A 6,000-nucleotide genomic window follows, 5' to 3' on the forward strand; every position below is an offset into this window, starting at 1 on the left:
CACGACGGTATTTCTACTACCATGATGCCATGCGTGAGTTGTGTGCAACCTTTTTGTTTCTTCCACTCAACCAGCATCTGAAAGAGTTGGCTGTATGTTGGATTTGGCCTTGGGATTTATGCCAGACTTGGGCTTTTTAACAAACTGTAACAATTGTGAGCGTGAACCATTGAAACTCCCAGTATGTCTTCTTATAAATGCATCATTTAAATGAGAAACTGTGCCTAGTTAAGTCCATGTGGTTGGATGAATTGAAAATATATTGAGGGAGAGCTGATCTGTTCTACAAAGGTTTCTTGTTCCTTTTGCCTCAAACTGCAAGTGACAAAATTATTAGACTGCTCTGACACAAGAAGAATCTCCTCATGGGTTTGCTGATGGCTTGTGTGGTATTTTAATGTTTATTTAAGTATTTTCTTTGTGCAAAGGACATGCATTGAATATCGACTTGCGTTGAACCTTGTGCTGCTGTAGCCTTTATGGCCGTCCAACAATATTCAATGCAGAGTCGCTGGCAGTTTTACAGAATTGTTACTAATAACCCTCTTGACTTTATGTAAGTGACACTGCTGACACTTATTCAGACACGAAGCTAATGTATAATTACCAGCACTTTCACTCATGTAAAGATGTGCATATCTGACATGGGTTTGTTACAGGCCAAGTCATCTCATTTTGGGCCTGAGACGCTGCCACTCTTGATCATTCATGTTCAAGTATTTGAAAGACTGTGCCATGTTTTTTTTTTTTTTTTTTTAATGTTTTTACTAGCAATAAACTGACCACAAGACAATCTTGGCTCTGAAAGTAAACACAATTCAGAGTAGAATTCTTCTTTATATGCCTGATACAGTTAATGATAATTTTGTCTATCCTCAGACTGGAAATGGAATTGATTTCCGCCCGTTGAAACTGCATTACTTTGACCGTCTGCTGAAGGAGAACATGACGGGCGTGGCTGTTTGTGAGAATCCAATGTCAGCACCAGCAGCGTCACCAGTGGTGACTTGTAGAACTACACATGTCACTGTGAAGCTGCCTGGTGAAACAAAAGTGAGGAAAGTGAAAGATCTTGGTAAGGACCATGAAGTCATAAAATAAAAGATGGATTAATCAACCCATAAACAGGCCATCAAAGAGACAGCTGTAATACATTATTGCCCTAGGAAGCTCTAATGCATAATACAGTGACAGGCAGCAACATTATCCAATTAAAACTGTTTCTGTCCTGCTCGACTTTCAGCTCTGGTTTGGTCTCTGACAAACTACTAAGAAAAATGTCTTCCTCTTCAGCTGCTTCATGTTCCACTTCCTTCAGTAACTAGTCTCTAATTTTGTCTGTTTGCTTTTGTGGTAGAGTTTCTCACTGACCAAAGACACTCTGTTAGACAACGAAGGACCCCCGGTGCATTATTTGTGGACATATCAAAGTCACCAGACCAGGTAAATCAAATACAAAACAAGTTGAAACTCATTGTTCAATAATTTGGTGTGAAAACTAACCTGAAGTATCTTTACAGGATTCTGCCTTTGAACTGGTCTATGTTGACTCTAGTGGGAAACTGTGCACGATGCTCGCAGCTTGTTCCCCTATGCTGCCTCAAAGATTTGGAAGGCATCATGTTAGGAGATCCCTGGAGGAACCAGATTTTTTTGACCTATGGGGCTTTGATGAAGAACCAACAGGAACATTTGATCCGGAAACAACCCAGACGACAGCTCCGACGACAGCTCCGACGACAGGCAGCTTAACAACTGATACAGACACAGACACAACAGAGGAAACTGTTGATGTAGATTTTTATGAGTTGTGGGAATTTGAAGAAATTCCAGACGGGCCCTTTACAGGGTTTACTACTCCCACAACAGCGGCCCCCACCACCACAGCCACGATGGCAACCACCACTGCTCCTGCTAAGACCACCACAGCTGCACCTGCTGCAACGACCACAGGGCCCTACACAACGGCTACACCTGAATCTGCTGCTGCACCCACCACAACATTGCCAACCTCCACTAGTAGTGCCTCTACTGCCATGAGCCAGACATCCATCACTACAAACCAGGCCTCCACCACAACAGGCCCCAGCACCGGTGCCTCCACCACCATAATGGGTGCTACCTCCACAACACTGCCAAATACCCCCTCAACCACTAGTGGTCCCTTCTCCACCATGCTGAGTGCCAGCTCCATGACCACCACCAGCACCTCCTCCACTACAATGAGTGCTGGCTTGATGACCACCAGCGCTGCCCCCACCACCACCATGTCAGGTGCCAGCTTGACTACCACCAGCGCTGCCTCCACCACAAGTGCCGGCTCAACGACCACCGGTGCTGCCCCCACCACCACGTCAGGTGCCAGCCTGAGTACCACCAGCGCTGCCTCCACCACAACAAGTGCCGGCTCAATGACGACCAGCGCCTCCTCCACCACCACAAGTGCCAGCTCGACGACCACCAGTGCTGCCTCCTCCACCACCACAAGTGCCGGCTCGACGACCACCAGCATCACCTCCTCTACGACAACATAGAGGGTATTGATTGTGTATAGCTGAAGAAAGGGATGAACGGTTACTTATTATATACTGAAATACAAATTAAAGTATAATTACATGTTAGTGAGACAAATGTATAAATTTCTTGATTTTTATTTCTGTGGCAGGATTTTAATGTCTGTTTTCCCTATCTTACCAATGGTCAGCCTAAAAGCTATGTAGGATGGAAAAGTTGCAACAAATGTTTAAATGTATAAATAAGAGAATAAATGCTAAAATCTACAAATAAAAGTTTTTACACAGTATATAAATGTCTAAATGTTATTTCCACCCAGAGTTCTTTTTCGGTGTGCTGAGGTAGAGAAATGTAACCCCAGTTTAAAGCAGGCCTGGTTCCAGTGATTGATTCAGGTGTACTACTTCTCCCTTGCTGGAGGTGCTGAGTTGTGAGGACCTTAAAGTATCTGACAGATTTGATCTCACCATCTTGCTGACATTGGCTGGTTGGCCATCTCTCTAACTCAGGCATGTCCAAACTATTCCATAAAGGGCCGTGTGGCTGCAGGTTTTCGTTCCAACCAAGGAGGAGCACACCAGGCCAGCCAATCAACATCAAGGGATCACTGAGTTATCAGCTGAAGACTGAGCTCAGCTAATTAAGCTGGTGTGCTCCTCCTTGGTTGGAACGAAAACCTGCAGCCACACGGCCCTTTATGGAATAGTTTGGACATGCCTGCTCTAACTAATGCTGTTTTAGCTGGGTCAGACTTCACTCCTTGATCTGAGACAATGTGGCTAAACTTTTGACTGTTCACATTTCTCCATGTTTAGGGTCATTCCAGCCTTTTCCATCTTTCTGAGAATGACATGTAGTTGGGCATTGTTTTCTTCCTGTCTACGCCCCCAGACTAGTACATAATCCATGTGACAGATTACGCTCTGTAGGCCTTCCACAACCTGACCATTCGGTTCTGAAAATGTTGGGGTGCAGAGGTGATCCCAAATGGCAGTCGGTTGAAATAATACCTCCCCAATGGCGTGATAAAGGTTGTCAGCTTTGCTGACTCCTCAGCCAGAGCTTGGTGAGGTTGATGCATATCAGTGGGTCATTATTCTTTTTTGGCACAACCACCATGCCGGAGCACCATTCTGCAGGTTCCTCCATTCCACTGATGACACCAATATTCTCCATATGCTCCAGTTCTGTTTTTTTCTTTGGGCAGTGATGGACAAGTCATGGAGTTTTGAGTAAGTATGGTACCGCACCTGGTTTCAGTTTGATGGTGGAGGGTTGCTGTATGTGACCAAGCCCGCTGCACAGATTTTGGATATTTCTTGCCAGTCTAGCTACTTGGCCTAGCGCTATGATGGCTGTCCTCCCAAGTAGAGTTATGTGCAGGCTTCTGATCACATAGACCTTCTCCAGAGTTTGTTTCTCTTTTTTATGTAACAGAATGTCAGTGAAACCTAACAAATCCAGTAGAGTGCCCCGAGGACCCAGCAAGGGCTTCCTTGATTGTAGAGTGGGCATATCTCCCTTGAACACTGTGTAGAACACAAAATCTGAGATGGACAATTGCATCTGCACCACACTGTGTGCACAATCATTAGGCAAGTTTTATTTTTTGAGGATTTATTTTATTGTTGACCAACTACAGAGCTCTCAGTCAATCCAAAATATTAATAAACCGCAAACCTGAATATTTAAGAAAAATGAGGTTTGGGCTTTCTTAGGAGAATGTCTGTGTGCACAATTATTGGGCAACTATGAGTGTGCAGAATTATTATGCAACTATTTAAAAATTTTCCCACCTTACTTGTTTATTTTCACCTGTTAAACTGAGAATAATGAACAACTCAAAATTTACAAATAAACATTTCTGACAGCTCTCTGACCAGTTTGGCCAACGAATATAAAGTTGTTTGCAAATTTCTCTTTGGAGATGAATAAAGTATCTATCTATCTATCTAATAACAAGCTTTGCTCTTCTCCAACAACTCTATGGTGGTTCAGTGCGACAGTTTGGCCAACAAAAATAAATAGAAGTGATACCTCTCACATGTAATAGACAAGCTTAGTACCTCACTGACAACTCAATGTGCTGTCACTTTAAAGCCCTGCATTCAATAATTTGCATGCCATAGGATTTTTTCAGTGTCAAACATGTGCCGTGGCACCCAAAAAGTTGAAAAATACTGGCCTAGGCAAAACAGCCAAAATGTTTTTTTCCTCCTCTCATGTGCAGCCACAAATTGCTTGCAAACTGACTTTTTGTCCAGTAAGTCAAGTTTATCCTGATGAACATGACTGACAGCAACATGGTTAAGTCTGTCTTGAGTCATTGTTGACTGGAGCCTGCAGAGGGCACTAAAACTTCTCTCTGCCTCAGAGGATGAAACAGGGACAACTAAAAGCAACCTGACCACGGTTTCCACTTGCCCAAATAGTCTATGCACCTCTGCAGGCAATCCACCAATGATCCCTGCAGCTTCTGCACTGTTGCTATATGAGTAGTTCAGGCGAAACATTGAAAGCTGCACTGAAAGTAACTCTCTGTCCAACTCTGAAGTCAGTCAGTCCTCTGTAGTGGTTCTTGGCACATTTAGGCTGATGTGCCTTAGCTCCTTCAATAAAGCATTTGGTCTGGTCTGTGGAATGGTAATGGGTTTAACACCTAAAGACTGAACCACAGCTGTTGCCTCTTCAAACAGAGTTTGGAAACTTTCCTCATCTCGTTAGGCCTTGAGTGAGGAGGTGAGTTATTTTGTCATTGAAACAGTGACCCTGCCACAGATTTTCACCATACAGCATATTGAAGAGTGTGTGGGTTCAAGTGTTGTGCCATTGGTTGTGTAAACCAATCACAATCCATTAACCTTCTCACGTTCTTTGCGTTCCTTGTGCTGGCTATTTCCTCAAATATTTAAACATTGCCAGCGATTCAAACAAAACCAAGATTTCCCCTCAAAATGAGCCAGATTCTTTCTGGACCATATAGCCTATTCTGCATTGCTCAAAATGAAATTAAATAAATTCATTCAATCTTCCCACTGCCTGCTCTAAAAACCCAACTCTATCAAAAGCTTTATTTAAATCTAAACTCAAAACTAAACCTCCCTTACCATCCTTATCCATCCTTTCCACTACATCCCTAATTATACATAATGTATCTGTGATTTCCCTACTTGGTGTAGTGAACCCTTGTGTTTGCTGATATCATGCCCCTGACCACTTCCTTTGCTTTGTTTTTGAACAAAATATGATCCCCATTGCCATGGACTCAGGGACCTCCCTCCTCTTCTCCATGCCCCCTCCACAGTATTGGTGCTAAATTATCTGAGAAGGTCTGATAAATTCTTGCATTTATCCATCTAAACCTGGGCTCTTCGTGGGTTTTGTTTGTTTTATTGCTACTTTGATTACTTCCATAGAGATGTCTCCATCACACATCTGTTTGTCCCTCAGATATTTTTGCACTGACAGTAGCCAACAATTTTAACC

Source organism: Chelmon rostratus, chromosome 13 (genome assembly GCF_017976325.1).
Source record: "Chelmon rostratus isolate fCheRos1 chromosome 13, fCheRos1.pri, whole genome shotgun sequence".
Classification (NCBI taxonomy): Eukaryota; Metazoa; Chordata; class Actinopteri; order Chaetodontiformes; family Chaetodontidae; genus Chelmon; species Chelmon rostratus.